This window comes from Sorghum bicolor, chromosome 8, assembly GCF_000003195.3.
Source record: "Sorghum bicolor cultivar BTx623 chromosome 8, Sorghum_bicolor_NCBIv3, whole genome shotgun sequence".
Lineage (NCBI taxonomy): Eukaryota > Viridiplantae > Streptophyta > Magnoliopsida > Poales > Poaceae > Sorghum > Sorghum bicolor.
Genome location: NC_012877.2, coordinates 36,392,752 through 36,413,738, shown reverse-complemented (window position 1 = coordinate 36,413,738; position 20,987 = coordinate 36,392,752).

Genomic DNA, 20,987 nt, shown 5'->3' with positions numbered 1-20,987 from the left:
ATCCTAGGTGAAGAGGCTCAAGTGGAAGCTCGGTTCGATCTGTTTGGAGATAGTGCTAATCTTGATGCAAGATAGGTGCACGGTTTGCATGGAACATACCATATGCTAAGAAATCCATTTAGACGCACCCCAATAGAACTCTTAGAGGACATGTGTCATATAGAATTTCGCTTTGGTCTGTTTGGAGACAGAGTTAGTTTTGATGCAAGATAGGTACACAGTTTGCGCCTAATGCATCATAGGCTAAGAAACCATTTTGGATGCACCCGATGATGCTCTTGGGTAAAGGGGCTCAAGTGGAAGCTCAGTTTGCTTTGTTTGGAGATATTGCTAATCTTGATGCAAGATAGGTGCACGAATTGCAACGAACGTACCATATGCTTCGAAATATATTTGGAAGCACCCAATAGAACTCCTAGATGACGTGTGCCATATAGAATCTCACTTCGGTCTCTTTGGAGATAGTGTTAGTTTCGGTGCAAGATAGGTACACGGTTTGTGCCTAATGCACCATAGGCTAAGAAACTATTTTGGATGCACGCGATGGTACTCCTTGGTGACGAGGCTCATGTGGAATCTTGGTTCTGTCTGTTTGGAGATAGTTCTAATCTTGATGCAAGATAGGTGCACGGTTTGCATGGAACATACCATATGCTCAAAAATCAATTTGGACACACCCGATGGAACTGTAGATGCACCCAATGGAACTACTAGATGAAGTGCATCATATGGAATCTCGGTTCGGTTCAGTTGGAGATAATATTAGTTTCGGTGCAAGATAGTTGCATGGTTTGTGCCCAGGGCTCCTTAGGCTCAGAAATCATTGTGGAAGTTCCCGAAGGTACTCCTAGGTGAAGAGGCTCAAGTGAAAGCTCGGTTCGGTCTATTTGGAGATAGTGCTAATTTTGATGAAAGATAGGTGTACGGTTTGCATGGAACGTACCATATTCTCAGAAATCAATTTGGACGCACCCGATAGAACTCCTAGATCATGTGTGTCATATGGAATCACGCTTCAATCTGTTTGGGGACAGTGTTAGTTTAGGTGCAAGATTGGTGCATGGTTTGCACATAAAGCGCCATAGGCTCAGAAACCATTATGGAAGCACGTGATGATAATCCTAGGTGAAGAGGCTCAAGTGGAAGCTCGGTTCGATCTGTTTGGAGATAGTGCTAATCTTGATGCAAGATAGGTGCACGGTTTGCATGGAACATACCATATGCTAAGAAATCCATTTAGACGCACCCCAATAGAACTCTTAGAGGACATGTGTCATATAGAATTTCGCTTTGGTCTGTTTGGAGACAGAGTTAGTTTTGATGCAAGATAGGTACACAGTTTGCGCCTAATGCATCATAGGCTAAGAAACCATTTTGGATGCACCCGATGATGCCCTTGGGTAAAGGGGCTCAAGTGGAAGCTCAGTTTGCTTTGTTTGGAGATATTGCTAATCTTGATGCAAGATAGGTGCACGAATTGCAACGAACGTACCATATGCTTCGAAATATATTTGGAAGCACCCAATAGAACTCCTAGATGACGTGTGCCATATAGAATCTCACTTCGGTCTCTTTGGAGATAGTGTTAGTTTCGGTGCAAGATAGGTACACGGTTTGTGCCTAATGCACCATAGGCTAAGAAACTATTTTGGATGCACGCGATGGTACTCCTTGGTGACGAGGCTCATGTGGAATCTTGGTTCTGTCTGTTTGGAGATAGTTCTAATCTTGATGCAAGATAGGTGCACGGTTTGCATGGAACATACCATATGCTCAAAAATCAATTTGGACACACCCGATGGAACTGTAGATGCACCCAATGGAACTACTAGATGAAGTGCATCATATGGAATCTCGGTTCGGTTCAGTTGGAGATAATATTAGTTTCGGTGCAAGATAGTTGCATGGTTTGTGCCCAGGGCTCCTTAGGCTCAGAAATCGTTGTGGAAGTTCCCGAAGGTACTCCTAGGTGAAGAGGCTCAAGTGAAAGCTCGGTTTGGTCTATTTGGAGATAGTGCTAATTTTGATGAAAGATAGGTGTACGGATTGCATGGAACGTACCATATTCTCAGAAATCAATTTGGACGCACCCGATAGAACTCCTAGATCATGTGTGTCATATGGAATCTCGCTTCAATCTGTATGGAGACAGTGTTAGTTTAGGTGCAAGATTGGTGCATGGTTTGCACATAATGCACCATAGGCTCAGAAACCATTATGGAAGCATCCAATGATAATCCTAGGTGAAGAGGCTCAACTGGAAGGTCAGTTCGATTTGTTTGGAGACAGTGCTAATCTTGATACAAAATAGGTGCACGGTTTGCATGGAACATACAATATGCTAAGAAATCCATTTGGACACACCCCAATAGAACTCCTAGATGACATGTGTCATATGGAATCTCGCTTCGGTATGTTTGGAGACAGAGTTAGTTTTGGTGCAAGATAGGTACATAGTTTGCGCCTAATGCATCATAGGCTAAGAAACCATTTTGGATGCACCCGATGATACTCCTGGGTAAAAGGGCTCAAGTGGAAGCTCAGTTTGCTTTTGTTTGGAGATAGTGCTAATCTTGATATAAGATAGGTGCACGAATTGCATGGAACATACTATATGCTTAGAAATATATTTGGAAGCACCCAATAGAACTCCTAGATGACGTGTGTCATATAGAATCTCACTTCGGTCTCTTTGGAGATAGTGTTAGTTTCGGTGCAAGATAGATACACGGTTTGTGCCAAATGCACCATAGGCTAAGAAACTATTTTGGACGCACGCGATGGTACTCCTTATTGAAGAGGCTCATGTGGAACCTTGGTTCTGTCTCTTTGGAGATAGTTCTAATCTTGATGCAAGATAGGTGCACGGTTTGCATGGAACATACCATATGCTCAAAAATAAATTTGGACAAACCCGATGGACTGTAGATGCACCCGATGGAATTACTAGATGAAGTGTATCATATGGAATCTCGCTTCGGTCCAGTTGGAGATAGTATTAGTTTCGGTGGAAGATAGTTGCATGGTTTGTGCCCAGTGCACCATAGGCTCAGAAATCGTTGTGGAAGTTCCCGATGGTACTCCTAGGTGAAGAGGCTCAAGTAAAAGCTCGGTTCGGTCTGTTTGGAGATAGTGCTAATCTTGATGAAAGATAGGTGTACGGTTTGCATGGAACGTACCATATTCTCAGAAATCAATTTGGACGCACCCGATAGAACTCCTAGATAAGGTGTGTCATATGGAATCTCGCTTCAATCTGTTTGGAGATAGTGTTAGTTTAGGTGCAAGATTGGTGCACGGTTTGCGCATAATGCACCATAGGCTCAGAAACCATTGTGGAAGCACCCGATGGTGAAGAGGCTCAAGTGGAAGGTCGGTTCGATCTGTTTGGATATAGTGCTAATCTTGATGCAAGATATGTGCACAGTTTGCATGGAACAAACCATATACTAAGAAATCCATTTGGACGCACCCCAATAGAACTCCTAGATGACATGTGTCAAATGGAATCTCGCTTTGGTCTGTTTGGAGACAGAGTTAGTTTTGGTGCAAGATAGGTACACAGTTTGCGCCTAATGCATCATATGCTAAGAAACCATTTTGGATGCACCCGCTGATAGTCCTGAGTAAATGGGCTCAAGTGGAAGCTCAGTTTGCTTTGTTTGGAGATAGTGCTAATCTTGATGCAAGATAGCTGCACGAATTGCATCGAACGTACCATATGCTTAGAAATAGTGTTAGTATAGAATCTCACTTCGGTCTCTTTGGAGATAGTGTTAGTTTCGGTGCAAGATATGCACATGGTTTGAGCCTAATGCACCATAGGCTAAGAAACTATTTTGGACGCACACGATGGTACTCCTTTGTGAAGAGGCTCATGTGGAATCTGGGTTGTTTCTGTTTGGAGATAGTTCTAATCTTGATGCAAGATAGGTGCACAGTTTGCATGAAACATACAATTGCTCTGAAATCTATTTGGACACACCCGATGGAACTATAGATGCACCCGATAGAACTGCTAGATGAAGTGTATCATATGGAATCTCACTTCAGTCTAGTTGGAGATAGTATTAGTTTCGGTGCAAGACCGGTGCATGGTTTGTGCCCAGTGCACCATAGGCTCTGAAACCGTTGTGGAAATTCCCGATGGTACTTCTAGGTGAAGAGGCTCAAGTGTAAGCTCGGTTCAGTCTGTTTGGAGATAGTGCTAATCTTGATGCAAGATAGGTGTACCGTATTCTCAGAAATCAATTTGGACGCACTCGATAGAACTCCTAGATCATGTGTCTCATATGGAATCTCGCTTCAATCTGTTTGGAGACAGTGTTAGTTTAGGTGCAAGATTGGTGCATGGTTTGCGCATAATGCACCATAGGCTCGGAAACCATTATGGAAGCACCCGATAATACTCCTGGGTGAAGAGGCTCAAGTGGAAGGTCGATTCGATCTGTTTGGAGATAGTGCTAATCTTGATGCAAGATAGGTGCACGGTTTGCATGGAACATACCATATGCTAAGAAATCCATTTAGACGCAGCCCAATAGAACTCCTAGATGACATGTGTCATATAGAATCTCGCTTTGGTCTGTTTGGAGATAGAGTTAGTTTTGGTGCAAGATAGGTACACAGTTTTGCCTAATGCATCATAGGCTAAGAAACCATTTTGAATGCACCCGATGATACTCCTGGGTAAAGGGGCTCAAGTGGAAGCTCAGTTTGCTTTGTTTGGAGATAGTGCTAATCTTGATGCAAGATAGGTGCACGAATTGCATCGAATGTACCATATGCTTCGAAATATATTTGGAAGCACCCAATAGAACTCCTAGATGACGTGTGACATATAGAATCTCACTTCGGTCTCTTTGGAGATAGTGTTAGTTCGGTGCAAGATAGGTACACGGTTTCTGCCTAATGCACCATAGGCTAAGAAACTATTTTGGACGCACGCGATGGTACTCCTTGGTGAAGAGGCTCATGTGGAATATTGGTTCTGTCTGTTTGGAGATAGTTTTAATCTTGATGCAAGATAGGTGCATGGTATGCATGGAACATATCATATGCTCAGAAATCAATTTGGACACACCCGATGGAACTGTAGATGCACCCAATGGAATTACTAGATGAAGTGTATCATATGGAATCTCGCTTCGGTCCAGTTGGAGATAGTATTAGTTTCGGTGCAAGATAGTTGCATGGTTTGTGCCCAGTGCACCATAGGCACAGAAATCGTTGTGGAAGTTCCCGATGGTACTCCTAGGTGAAGAGGCTCAAGTGGAAGGTCGGTTCGATTTGTTTGGAGATAGTGTTAATCTTTATGCAAGATTGGTGCACGGTTTGCATGGAACATACCATATGCTAAGAAATCAATTTAGACGCACCCCAATAGAACTCCTAGATGACATGGGTCATATAGAATCTCGCTTTGGTCTGTTTGGAGACAGAGTTAGTTTTGGTGCAAGATAGGTACACAGTTTGCGCATAATGCATCATAGGCTAAGAAACCATTTTGGATGCACCCGATGATATTCCTGGGTAAAGGGGCTCAAGTGGAAGCTCAGTTTGCTATGTTTGGAGAAAGTGCTAATCTTGATGCAAGATATGTGCATGAATTGCATCGAACGTACCATATGCTTCGAAATAAATTTGGAAGCACCCAATAGAACTCTTAGATGACGTGTGTCATATAGAATCTCACTTCGGTCTCTTTGGAGATAGTGTTAGTTTCGGTGCAAGATAGGAACATGGTTTGTGCCTAATGCACCATAGGCTAAGAAACTATTTTGGACGCACGCGATGGTACTCCTTGGTGAAGAGGCTCATGTGGAATCTTGGTTCTGTCTGCTTGGAGATAGTTCTAATCTTGATGCAAGATAGGTGCACAGTTTGCATGGAACATACCATATGGTCATAAATCAATTTGGACACACCTGATGGAACTGTAGATGCACCCGATGGAACTACTAGATGAAGTGTATCATATTGAATGTCGCTTCGGTTTGTTGGAGATAGTATTAGTTTCGGTGTAAAATAGTTGCATGGTTTGTGCCCAGTGCACCATAGGCTCAGAAATCGTTGTGGAAGTTCCTGATGGTACGCCTAGGTGAAGAGGCTCAAGTGAAAGCTCGGTTCGGTCTGTTTGGAGATAGTGCTAATCTTGATGAAAGATAGGTGTACGGTTTGCATGGAACGTACCATATTCTTAGAAATCAATTTGGACGCACCCGATAGAACTCCTAGATCATGTGTGTCATATGGAATCACGCTTCAATCTGTTTGGGGACAGTGTTAGTTTAGGTGCAAGATTGGTGCATGGTTTGCACATAAAGCGCCATAGGCTCAGAAACCATTATGGAAGCACGTGATGATAATCCTAGGTGAAGAGGCTCAAGTGGAAGCTCGGTTCGATCTGTTTGGAGATAGTGCTAATCTTGATGCAAGATAGGTGCACGGTTTGCATGGAACATACCATATGCTAAGAAATCCATTTAGACGCACCCCAATAGAACTCTTAGAGGACATGTGTCATATAGAATTTCGCTTTGGTCTGTTTGGAGACAGAGTTAGTTTTGATGCAAGATAGGTACACAGTTTGCGCCTAATGCATCATAGGCTAAGAAACCATTTTGGATGCACCCGATGATGCTCTTGGGTAAAGGGGCTCAAGTGGAAGCTCAGTTTGCTTTGTTTGGAGATATTGCTAATCTTGATGCAAGATGGGTGCACGAATTGCAACGAACGTACCATATGCTTCGAAATATATTTGGAAGCACCCAATAGAACTCCTAGATGACGTGTGCCATATAGAATCTCACTTCGGTCTCTTTGGAGATAGTGTTAGTTTCGGTGCAAGATAGGTACACGGTTTGTGCCTAATGCACCATAGGCTAAGAAACTATTTTGGATGCACGCGATGGTACTCCTTGGTGACGAGGCTCATGTGGAATCTTGGTTCTGTCTGTTTGGAGATAGTTCCAATCTTGATGCAAGATAGGTGCACGGTTTGCATGGAACATACCATATGCTCAAAAATCAATTTGGACACACCCGGTGGAACTGTAGATGCACCCAATGGAACTACTAGATGAAGTGCATCATATGGAATCTCGCTTCGTTCCAGTTGGAGATAATATTAGTTTCGGTGCAAGATAGTTGCATGGTTTGTGCCCAGGGCTCCTTAGGCTCAGAAATCGTTGTGGAAGTTCCCGAAGGTACTCCTAGGTGAAGAGGCTCAAGTGAAAGCTCGGTTCGGTCTATTTGGAGATAGTGCTAATTTTGATGAAAGATAGGTGTACAGTTTGCATGGAACGTACCATATTCTCAGAAATCAATTTGGACGCACCCGATAGAACTCCTAGATCATGTGTGTCATATGGAATCTCGCTTCAATCTGTATGGAGACAGTGTTAGTTTAGGTGCAAGATTGGTGCATGGTTTGCACATAATGCACCATAGGCTCAGAAACCATTATGGAAGCATCCAATGATAATCCTAGGTGAAGAGGCTCAACTGGAAGGTCGGTTCGATTTGTTTGGAGACAGTGCTAATCTTGATACAAAATAGGTGCACGGTTTGCATGGAACATACAATATGCTAAGAAATCCATTTGGACACACCCCAATAGAACTCCTAGATGACATGTGTCATATGGAATCTCGCTTCGGTATGTTTGGAGACAGAGTTAGTTTTGGTGCAAGATAGGTACATAGTTTGCGCCTAATGCATCATAGGCTAAGAAACCATTTTGGATGCACCCGATGATACTCCTGGGTAAAAGGGCTCAAGTGGAAGCTCAGTTTGCTTTTGTTTGGAGATAGTGCTAATCTTGATATAAGATAGGTGCACGAATTGCATGGAACATACTATATGCTTAGAAATATATTTGGAAGCACCCAATAGAACTCCTAGATGACGTGTGTCATATAGAATCTCACTTCGGTCTCTTTGGAGATAGTGTTAGTTTCGGTGCAAGATAGATACACGGTTTGTGCCAAATGCACCATAGGCTAAGAAACTATTTTGGACGCACGCGATGGTACTCCTTATTGAAGAGGCTCATGTGGAACCTTGGTTCTGTCTCTTTGGAGATAGTTCTAATCTTGATGCAAGATAGGTGCACGGTTTGCATGGAACATACCATATGCTCAGAAATAAATTTGGACAAACCCGATGGACTGTAGATGCACCCGATGGAATTACTAGATGAAGTGTATCATATGGAATCTCGCTTCGGTCCAGTTGGAGATAGTATTAGTTTCGGTGGAAGATAGTTGCATGGTTTGTGCCCAGTGCACCATAGGCTCAGAAATCGTTGTGGAAGTTCCCGATGGTACTCCTAGGTGAAGAGGCTCAAGTAAAAGCTCGGTTCGGTCTGTTTGGAGATAGTGCTAATCTTGATGAAAGATAGGTGTACGGTTTGCATGGAACGTACCATATTCTCAGAAATCAATTTGGACGCACCCGATAGAACTCCTAGATCAGGTGTGTCATATGGAATCTCGCTTCAATCTGTTTGGAGATAGTGTTAGTTTAGGTGCAAGATTGGTGCATGGTTTGCGCATAATGCACCATAGGCTCAGAAACCATTGTGGAAGCACCCGATGGTGAAGAGGCTCAAGTGGAAGGTCGGTTCGATCTGTTTTGATATAGTGCTAATCTTGATGCAAGATATGTGCACAGTTTGCATGGAACAAACCATATACTAAGAAATCCATTTGGACGCACCCCAATAGAACTCCTAGATGACATGTGTCAAATGGAATCTCGCTTTGGTCTGTTTGGAGACAGAGTTAGTTTTGGTGCAAGATAGGTACACAGTTTGCGCCTAATGCATCATATGCTAAGAAACCATGTTGGATGCACCCGATGATAGTCCTGAGTAAATGGGCTCAAGTGGAAGCTCAGTTTGCTTTGTTTGGAGATAGTGCTAATCTTGATGCAAGATAGCTGCACGAATTGCATCGAACGTACCATATGCTTAGAAATAGTGTTAGTATAGAATCTCACTTCGGTCTCTTTGGAGATAGTGTTAGTTTCGGTGCAAGATAGGCACATGGTTTGAGCCTAATGCACCATAGGCTAAGAAACTATTTTGGACGCACACGATGGTACTCCTTTGTGAAGAGGCTCATGTGGAATCTTGGTTGTTTCTGTTTGGAGATAGTTCTAATCTTGATGCAAGATAGGTGCACAGTTTGCATGAAACATACTATTGCTCTGAAATCTATTTGGACACACCCGATGGAACTATAGATGCACAAGATAGAACTGCTAGATGAAGTGTATCATATGAAATCTCGCTTCAGTCTAGTTGGAGATAGTATTAGTTTCGGTGCAAGACCGGTGCATGGTTTGTGCCCAGTGCACCATAGGCTCTGAAACCGTTGTGGAAGTTCCCGATGGTACTTCTAGGTGAAGAGGCTCAAGTGTAAGCTCGGTTCAGTCTGTTTGGAGATAGTGCTAATCTTGATGCAAGATAGGTGTACGGTTTGCATGGAACGTACCACATTCTCGGAAATCAATTTGGACGCACCCGATAGAACTCCTGGATCATGTGGGTCATATGAAATCTCGCTTCAATCTGTTTGGTGACAGCGTTAGTTTAGGTGCAAGATTGGTGCATGGTTTGCGCATAATGCACCATAGGCTTAGAAACCATTATCGAAGCACCCGTTGATAATCCTAGGTGAAGAGGCTCAAGTGGAAGGTCGGTTCGATTTGTTTGGAGATAGTGCTAATCTTGATGCAAGATAGGTGCATGGTTTGCATGGAACATACCATATGCTAAGAAATCCATTTGGACACACCCCAATAGAACTCCTAGATGACATGTGTCAAATGTAATCTCGCTTCGGTCTATATGGAGACAAAGTTAGTTTTGGTGCAAGATAGGTACACAGTTTACGCCTAATGCATCATAGGCTAAGAAACCATTTGGGATGCACCCGATGATACTCCTGGGTAAAGGGACTCAAGTGGAAGCTCAGTTTGCTTTGTTTGGAGATAGTGCTAATCTTGATGCAAGATAGGTGCACGAATTGCATCGAACGTACCATATGCTTAGAAATAGTGTTAGTATAGAATCTCAGTTCGGTCTCTTTGGAGATAGTGTTAGTTTCGGTGCAAGATAGGTACACGGTTTGAGCCTGAAAGGATCAAGATGCCCAAGAGGGGGGGGGGTGAATTGGGCTTCTCTAAGAATTTAAGCAACCTATAAGCTTCAATTCAACCCCTTGTGCCTAGTGTGACTTAGAGAGCTACCGGATAAAAAGTTTTGCAACCTAGTTCCAATCCTATTCTAGCATGGCAATTCTAAGAATATAAAGACACAATGTAAATGCTAGAAAGTAAAGGAGTAGTGGAAGAAAGTGCTCGGTGATGTTTTGCCGAGGTATCAGAGAGTCGCCACTCTCCACTAGTCCTCGTCGCGGTGAATCGCCCAAAACCGCTCACAAACTTGACACGAGCCACCCACAAGAACTTCGGGCGGTCTTCGTGCCTCCAATCACCACCGAACCGTCTAGGTGATGGCGATCACCAAGAGTAACAAGCAAAGAACTCTCACTTGACCCAAACAAGGCCCTAGAGAGTGGTGGATGCACACTTGACTCTTGGAACTCGCTAGAGAAGGATTCTCACAAGAAATCACTCAAATCTCAATCCTCTCTAGGCTCTTGCAACTCTCTTGCTCCACAACAAGTTTCTCTGATGTTCAAATGGGCAAGAGAGCTCTCATGGACGGGGTGGAGGAGTATAAATACTATCCACGAAGTCCAAAGGTCGGCCAACCGTTTTCCACTGAAAACGAGGTCACCGGACGCACATTATGTTGCACCGGACGCACTGCACCGAGCGTCCGGTGCTTCATAACGGCTAACTGTACTTCTCTCTGACAGGTCACCGGACGCTTACTTCCAGCGTCTGGTGCACCGTCCGGTGGTCGGGGAAACATTACAAGCTCCCTGCGCATGGGACCGGACGCTACCCGGCGCGTCCGGTGCTAGCGTCCGGTGCTTAGGGAAGGCTTGCAACCTCCCTGGGTATGGGACCGGACGCTACCCGGTGCGTCCGGTGCTAGCGTCCGGTGCCTAACCTTAAGCACCACACTGTTCCAATGGCTAAGGACCTCACCGGACGCACTCACAGAGCGTCAGGTGCAGTGTCCGGTGCCCCTTTGGGCACCCAACCTCCGTCGAAACGTGATCGCTCCAAAACGAAGTTTGTTCCTCTCGATCTAAGGACTATCTTTGAGCTGCCTAGTGCTAGGTTTACCAAGTGTGCACCACACCTAAACCTAAAGCCTTGCCTAAGTCAAGCTACTAGATCAAAGCCCCTCTTAATAGAACGGTCAAAGGAAAACAAAGTCCTAAACTACTCTAAGTGCCCTTCTTCACCATATGGCACTTAGACCTAGTCTAGTCTTGACGATGTCCATCCATCCTTTGAAAACCGAAACGATTTCCACTATTAAGTAGGCATGTACGTCCCTGTCCATCGAGTACCTATTTACCATGACCTTACCTATGACTTTGCCTCTGCAAAACACACGTTAGTCATAGTAATCAATAATGTCATTAATCACCGAAATCACTAGGGGCCTAGATGCTCTTTCAATCTCCCCCTTTTTGGTGATTGATGACAACCTCGAGTATGAAAAGAGTTGAGGTTTTCACAATGACTTGGTTTCAATAAGCATGTTACAATGAGAGCAAAAAGGATTAGTCATGCTTATATTAACCAAGTCCAATATCCTGCATCCAAATATGTGAGTGGTATATGACAGGATATAATCATAAGGCTCATAGGTACATCGGAGTACAACGCGGAAGCAAAGGTAATATGAGCCAAAATACATGACATTAAGATATCACAGTAACCACAAGTCATGTCTCACAACCATAGTATCTCACACAAGTTTAATGCAAGAAAGTAAACGTGATGCATGATAAAGTAGCACACATAAAAAGTATCTCAAAAGAATAAACATCTAAACACCCTCTCTAGCTCCCCCTAACTCCTAAATCTCTCATACGCTCCCCCTAACTCCTAACTCTCTCATACGCCTCTCTCCCCCTTTGGCATCAAGCGCCAAAAACCTAAGAGGTCGGTGGAGGAGGCGGAGCAGAGGAGTCCCTCGGCACGGCCACGAAGCGAGCTGCATCATCTGAACTGTCGGCCGTCGAGGCCGAGGAGGTGGAGTGACCCTCTGAAGCTGCAGGTGCTGGTGAAGCGGTCCGGGTCTGCTCTGGTGCTGTCACAGGCTGTGCTGGCTGCTCGAGTCCGGCTGACGAAGCTAGCACGGACTCGGTCGCTGTAGCTGTCGTCTCTGGCACGGTAGAAGACGGTGCAAGCTGCTCGGACGACGCTACAGACGACGACAGAAGCTCTGTAGTGGTAACTGGCGCCGTAAAGACTGCAGGGGCCTGCAGAGGAGGAGGCATAGGATCACCAGTCAGAGCACTATAGGTGAAGCTGAGGTGCGGATCTGTCTGTGAATCCCACACAAGCTGTGACACTGACGCTGACTGAGGAGTGAAGCCTGAGGGGACAGGAGTAAACTGAGGTACCTGCTCAAAGCCTGAAGAGATAGCACCTTGAGAGACCTGGTGCTGTGGAGTCGAAAACGGCTGACTCTGAGCTGGTAGCTGGAGAGGCTGCTGAGACTGGCTCGGCGCTGGAGTAGGTGGCCTGACAGTGGACATGCCTGGGAGCTGAATCTGCGGTAGCTGAATCCCGGAGGCGGCCATGAGAGCGGCCATCATCGCTGTCTGCTGGGCCTGGAAAGCAAGCTGCTGCTCCTGAAAGGTGAGAAGCTGACGCTGGAGCTCACCTGCCTGGCCTGCATGGCTGCATTGATGGCAGCCTGATCCCTGTCTTGCCTCGCCTGCTCCTCAGCTGCATGGCGCTGATCTGCCCTCATCCCCTCTAAGATAGCAAGCAGAGCGGGGTCTGAAGCACTCGAAGAACCGCCTGCCTCGTGGTCGTGTGCTCTGGGAGGGAGATCTGTCACTGGCGGCTGATACTCATCATCTGAGCTGTCTGACGCAAAATCAAACTCTCCCTCAGCCTCTACATCGGCGAAAGCTCCAATCGCTATGTCCTGCTGCTCCTCTGTCTCTGCAACTGCTGCTGTACTGCGGGTGCCCCTAGGAGAAGGTGGGGGCACCGGTCCACGTGGAGCACGAGGAGGAGGTGCAGCTCGGAGGTCGTGGTGCACTCTCAACATCTGCCTGGGGTCGTAGTGGGGGAAGACGGTGTCTGACTCTGTCAACTCTCTCTGCAAGTGAGCTGGCAGGGGAAGTGGCCTATCACGAAGTATAAGCAAGGTGATCCAATGTGCGTAGGGCAACTGATGCCGGCCCTTGAAGCTCTTTGAAATAGTGTCCTCGATCTCTGAGACGATCAGATCCCATAGATCAAACTGTGTCTGAGTGATGAGGTGAGCAACGAGCCACTATTGGATACGAGTGAAGCCGTTTCTGTAGCCTGTCCTGGGGAGAAGAGTCTTCCTCAACACAAAGTCGAGGATCCTAGCTGGGCGTGTCAAATTTCCCTCTGTCCTACTGGAGCCCTCCCCAAAAGGTGGACAGAAACAGGGAGCCACGAAGTCAACCGGTGGTATCTCACCACCGTGAGGACGACGAGGGGGCTCAACGTTCCCGTAGCACAACCGGTGAATCCTAGTGGGAGAGGCTCGCAGCCCAAGCACCTCTCTGGCCCTCTGAGCTGTCACTCTGTAGTCTGTGCCTACCAGTGCGTAGAGGATGTAACTGTGATCTGGAGAAACCCACACTGACGCATAGAACTCTCTGACCCACTGCTCATAGTAAGTGCCGGGGAGTGCTAGTAACTCTGGAAGTCCGTGGAGGTAGGTGAAATACTGACGAATGTCTGCTCCAACCACATTCCCTAGTATCTCTAGGTCTATCACTCTGTGCTCCCTGAACTGGGCCTGAGAGCGAACCAGTGCCTCGTGGATGTCCTCCTAGACGACAGTGTAGAACCTGGCACCAGCTCTGGGATCCCTGGCAGCTGGAAACCAGGTGGGAAACAGAACGAACCTCAGCTGCTGGATCTCTCTGGCTGACACAAGAGTGAGATCCCTATGGATCTTGACTGGCCTTGGTCGAGAAGCTAGAGTGCCTCTGGCTGGTGTGACACGTGCTGTGGAGGTGGACTGACCCTGCGTACCAGTCCGAGGAGTGGCCTGAGTACGAGCGTGAGTCGACCTCCGAAGGGTCTACTCCTGCTCCTGCTCCTGTGCTGGACCCTCTGCCTGGGTCTCTGTCTCAGTGTCTGGATCCTCCTGAGCTGGATCCCTAACCACGAGCCTAATCCTCTGTCCTCCAATCGTCACGGTGCCTGGAGGGGATCCATGAAGGGCCTCTGCCTGAAGTACTGCACGCCTCTGCTGTGGCGTGAGGTCATCCCCGATCATCAGAGCACCAGAGCGACCACCTCTCTCTGCTGCCTCAGCCGCTGCTGCAACTGCCTCTGCGACCTCTGCATCTCTGTCACTGGCCTTGCGCTTTTTGGTGGCCAGCTTCTTGCCATTGCCTTTCTCTGCCGCTGATAGGTGACGAGGAGGATCACCTCCACGATCACCTCCTGAAGAACCTCCAGTGCCGGCTGCCGGACCGCTAACATTCTTGCATCGAGCCATTGCTAAGACTTCCGACTGATCAAGCGTCCGACAAGCAACCGACTGACAGCCGAGAACTAAGCGCTGCAGAGATTCGACAAGATAGGGTTTATATAAGAAATTATATCAACTAGGGGTAAGAGAACCAAGAACCCTATAGATTGCAAGATTAGAGAAGATAAAGAGCGCAAACGGCTTACAATCCAAGGACAAGACGCGTTTCGGATGAGATGACGCGATCGGAAACCTCCGGAGACCATGAATCAATTCCTCAAAGGCTGCACGGTTGAGACGATCGAGATCAATCCTTTTTCTAATCCAAAGAGATGAAACCTCAAGTACCTGAAGGGCATGGATCAAAAGACTCACCCTAAATACTTGAAGCCTCGCAAGATTCGATCCCTGCGAGAACAGATTGGAGAGGAAGCGGATCTGGGCGCGGGGAAGGGCTACGAGGTCGCCGGAATCAAGGGCGACGACGGCGGCGGCGGATCAACGGAGTTAGGGCACGAGAGAGGAGACGCGCGGCTCAGACGAAGGGAAGAAGAAAGAGAAAACCGCCGCGCGAAGCCCCTGGGCGCAGGCTTTATCCGCCCGTCGCGAGGTCACCGGACGCTCTTAATGTGGCACCGGACGCGTCCGGTGACCACCGGACTCATGCGCAGAGAAGGTTGCAAATTTGCATCGCACTGGACGATGGGCACCGGACGCTGGCTTTAGCGTCCGGTGCTTCAGGTCACGCCAGGTGAGCACCGGACGCACCGCACCGGACGCTGCAGGGACACTGTTCCTGCGTCCGGTGAGTGCTGTCTGGCACACTCACCGCACCGGACGCACGGAGGCAGCGTCCGATGCAGCGTCCGGTGCTCCTCTGAGCACTTTTTCAACGAAGCACCTCGTCCGATTTTGACCCAACCAACTTCCATCTTCAAAAACACACAAATAAACACCAAGTGGAACTGGTATGAGTGACTTCTAACATACCCTCAAATTTTCACAAATATTTAGCCATAGGCTTAGTAGTTTTTATGAAAATAGTTCGTGAAAACACCAAGGAGCATCGTATGGCCATAAAACTAGGGGTTTGAATCACAATGAGCTTTGAATGCTCCCCCTATCTATGGACGAACACAGCGGATGCTCAATGAATAACCGAAAAGAAACGGTCAACTAACAAGCATGCACATGATATGAGTTGTAATGCAATACTTGAGAGTAAACTAATGCTTGTCAAGTTTGATCCAAGGTTAAGCTTTTTCACACACACAAGGGGGTTATCTTAACCATGTTAGACAAGCCCTACATGCAAGTTGAATTTTAGATTTAGTATGCATGATATGCAAAGCAAAAGTTATTTACAGGATTCAACACACAACTTTTATCTTTTAGTGAAGTTAGAGAGATCAAGCACATTTAGTTCATTTCTTAACATACAAAACCTAGCTTCATCTAGAGGTTTTGTGAAGATATCCGCCAATTGATTTTCCTTTCCCACATTCTCTAGAGATATATCACCTTTAGCAACATGATCCCTAAGGAAGTGGTGGCGGATGTCAATATGTTTTGTGCGGGTGTGTTGAACCAGGTTGTTTGCAAGTTTTACGGCACTTTCGTTGTCACACAACAAAGGTACTTTGTCTAGTACTACTTCATATTCTAGCAAAGTTTGTTTCATGTAGAGTATTTGTGCACAACAAGCACCGGCGGCAATGTATTCCGCCTCGGCCGTTGACAAGGCAACACTATTTTGTTTCTTTGACATCCAAGAGACAAGAGATCTACCTAGTAAGTGGCACCCTCCGGATGTGCTTTTTCTATCAATCCGACACCCGGCATAATCCGAATCGGAATAGCCTACAAGTTGGAATCTTGCACCTTTGGGATACCACAAGCCTAGGCACGGTGTGTATTTTAGATACCTAAGAATTCTCTTGACCGCAATCAAGTGAGATTCCATAGGCATTGCTTGAAATCTTGCACACATACACACACTAAACATGATATCAGGCCTAGATGCGGTGAGGTAGAGTAGACTTCCTATCATGGAGCGATAGAGAGTCTTGTCAATAGGGTTACCTCCCTCATCCAAGTCGAGATGCCCATTTGATGCCATGGGAGTCTTGATTGGCTTGCAATCTATCATCTTGAACCTCTTGAGAAGATCTTAAGTGTACTTCTCTTGAGAGACAAAGACTCCTTCCTTCATTTGCTTGACTTGAAATCCTAGGAAGAAGGATAGCTCGCCAATCATGGACATCTCAAACTCCTTGGACATCAAATCACCAAATTCCTTGCAAAAATCTTCATTAGTAGAGCCAAAAATAATATCATCAACATAAACTTGGCAAATGAAGATTTCCCCAATCATTTTCTTGGTGAAGAGTGTTGTGTCAACTTTCCCAATCTTGAAGCCCTTCTCAATGTGGAAGTCCCTAAGCCTTTCATACCAAGCTCTAGGACCTTGTTTGAGACCATAGAGAGCCTTGGACAACCGGTAGACATGCTTGGGGTACCTAGGGTCTTCAAAACCGGGAGGTTGCTCAACATAGACAAGCTCATTAATATAACCATTTAAAAAGGCACTTTTCACATCCATTTGAAATAACTTGATATCATGACTAGATGCATATGCAAGTAGGACACGGATTGCTTCAAGTCTTGCCACCGGTGCAAAGGTTTCACTGAAGTCAAGACCTTCCACTTGTGAAAAGCCTTTTGCCACAAGTCTTGCCTTGTTGCGCACCACTTTGCCTTGATCATCCTTCTTGTTCCGGAAGACCCACTTTGTTCCAATCACTCTTGCATCTTTGGGTCGCTCTTCAAGTGTCCATACTTGGTTGTGAGAGAAGTTGTTCAACTCCTCTTGCATGGCCATGATCCAATCTGCATCACGAAGAGCATCCTCTATAGTCTTTGGTTCATCTTCAAGAGACACAAAAGCGTGATGTTCAATAAATAAAGCATGTCTAGAACGAGTAGTTACACCACATGATGGACTCCCGATGATGAGATCTTGAGAGTGATCTTGGAGGAGATGTGATGTTCTTCTTGGTGCCACTTGAGGGGTTGGTTGGGGAGCATCAACATCTTGTGCTTGTGCCACCGATTGCTCATGAGTGACTTGAGTGTCTTCATGGGCATCTCTCACATCCTTGTCTTCATCTTGTGGACCTTGTGAGGTGGATGGTGGCTCAATGACTTGCACATTATCATCATCTTCTTTAGGCTTGATGTCTCCCACAGGCATGTTCTTCATGGCATCCCTCAATGGTTCACCACCTACATCATCAAGATTATCACTTGCTTCTTGGGAGCCATTAGTTTCATCAAATTCAACATCAAATGTTTCTTCAACCATGTTTGTGGCATGGTTAAAGACTCTATATGCCTTGGACTTTGATGAATAGCCAACCAAGTAACCAATGTCACATCTTCTTTGGAACTTTCCCAAGTGTTGGCGCTTCTTGTAGATGTAGCATTTGCATCCAAACACTCTAAAGAATGAGACATCGGGCTTCTTCCCATTTAGCAACTCATATGGTGTCTTCTCTAGGAACTTGTCAGGAAAGAGCCGGTTTGAAGCATAACATGCGGTGTTGATTGCCTCGGCCCACATCTTTTCCGAAGTGTTGTACTCATCTAGCATTGTTCTTGCCAAGGTGATCAATGTCCGGTTCTTTCTTTCTACAACCCCATTTTGTTGTGGTGTGTATGTTGAGGAGAACTCATGCTTGATTCCCACTTCATCACAATACTCTTCAATGTTGGTGTTGTCAACCTCTTTGCCATTGTCACTTCTAATTTTCTTGATCTTCACATCAAATTGATTTTGGGCATTCTTTGCAAACTTCTTGAATATTGATGCAACTTTGGCCTTGTGTTGCAAGAAGAATGTCCAAGTGTACCGGGAGAAATCATCAACTATGACCAAGCAATATTTGTTGCCTCCAAGACTAGCATATGTGGTTGGTCCAAATAGATCCATGTGAAGTAGCTCAATCACTCTTGAAGTAGAGAGATAGGCTTTGGTTGGATGTGTATTTGCAACTTGTTTGCCCGCTTGACATGCACTACAAAGCTTGTCCTTTTCAAATGTCACATCCTTCAAGCCTCTAATCAATTCTTTCTTCATCAACTTCTTGACTGTACCCATTCCAACATGTGCTAACCTTCTATGCCACAACCACCCAAGTGAATTCTTGGTGAATAAGCAAGTCTTGACATCAACTTCATCGGATGAGAAATCAACTACATATAAGTTGTTGTGCCGGAAGCCTTTGAATATCACTTCATTGTCATCTTCCTTGGTCACAATTACTTCCTTCTTCTTGAATAGACATTCAAATCCAAGATCACAAATTTGTCCAACCGAGAGCAAGTTGAAACTCAATGATTGCACATAGAGCACATTGGTGATAGAGTTGTCATTTGAAATAGCAACCTTTCCTAATCCCTTGACCTTGCCTTTTGAATTGTCACCAAATGTGATCTTCTCTTGGTTGTCAACATCTTCATCAAGAGAGGTGAACATCTGGGGATCTCCAGTCATATGTTGAGTGCAACCACTATCAATTACCCAATGTGATCCACCGGTCTTGTAGTTCACCTACACACAAGAGATCAAGCTTGAGATTTAGGGACCCACATTTGCTTAGGGCCCTTGACCTTCTCTACTAGTTGCTTTGGCACCCAAATCTTCTTTGGCCTTTGCTTGTTGGGCGGCCCCATGAAGCTAACCTTGACCTTGCCACACTTGTCTTTTCTTACAATGTAGTGAGCATTGAAGGCAAATGGTCTTGCATGCTTGGGCAAGGGTGGTGGAAGTGGTGCCTTACACTCATGAGCAAAGTGTCCTTCTTGACCACACTCAAAGCATCTCTTTGGCTTTAGCTTGCTTGATTGATCATGAGTGGCTAGTGACTTGATGAGCTTTGTTTGATGAGCCTTGTAGCCAATCCCACTCTTGTCCATCTTCATGACGGTGTTCATGAAAAGCTCACTTTGAAGGTCCTTCCCTTTGGTGAACTTTGCTAACCCCATGGTTAGGTGTTCCTTCTCTTTCTTGAGCTTGTTGTTCTCTTGAGTTAGCTTCTTGATGATTGGATCATGGTTGCTAGCTAACTCATCCAAGATGAATGGCTCATCCTCTTCTTGCTTTTCATTCATCAAACCAAGCTTGAGATATTGATTTTCTTCTTTGAGTAACTTGTTCTCATATGCAAGCTTCTTGTCTTGATCAAGTGACTCAATCACGATGGTCTTGTGCTTGTCTTGTTCTTGCAACTCTTTCTTGAGCATGACAATTTCATCCTTGAGCTTGATAGTGTCCTCATAACTCTCGGCCACTACCACTTTCTTGCCCTTGCAATCAACACATTTGCTTGTGCTCTCCACAAGTAAGTCATCACAAGATGTGGCTACATCAAGCTTAGCAACATTGTTAGTAGCAACATGTGTTTCATCAATTGCAAGTTCATAAGCAATCTCAAGGTTGTCATAGTTTGCTTTTAGAGTTGTTAGTTCTTCTTTGATTGCTCTATATCTAGTGATAAGCTCATCATGAACACTCTCAAGTTTATCATGTTTTTCTTTGAGCTCTTTTAGAGAGAGTTTGAGCTCCTTGAGCTTAGTGGTCATGATCTCATTTTGGTCTCTAAGCTCATCACTAGACTTAAGCTTTGCTAGAAGTGTGTCATTTTCAAGTTCAAGCTTTTCATTTTCACTTCTAGTCTTTCTTATGACTTTTGTGTACTTGTTTAGCAATTTTACAAGTTCATCATAAGAGGGTGATTCATATTCACTATCACTTTCACTACTATCATCCTCACTTTGTACCTTCCGGTCACCTTTGGCCATAAGGCATAGGTGTGTAGAGGATGTAGATGGTGGTGAAGATGATGGTGATGGAGCATCGATGGCAATGGCGGCAACCTTCTCATCATCACTTTCATTGCCGGAGGAGTCACCACTTGAGCTCTCAATGTCGGTGAGCCAATCACCAACAATGTAAGCCTTGCCATTCTTCTTTTTGTAGTGCGCCTTCTTCTTGCCACCTTTCTTCTTGTATTGCTTCTTGTCATTCTTCTGATCATCACTTGAGTCATCTTGCTCTTTGTTCTTCTTCTTGTACTTGTCCTTCTTGGGCTTTGGACATTGATGAGCAAGATGACCAAGCTCACCACAATTGTAGCAATCCATCTCGGAGATAGGCTTCCTCTTGCTACTTGTGAAGAACTTCTTCTTCTTGGAGTCAAAGTTGACTCCATTCTTATTGAGCTTCTTCAACATCTTTGTGGTTCTTCTCACCAAGAGAGCACTAGACGCATCATCATCACTTGAAGTTGATGAC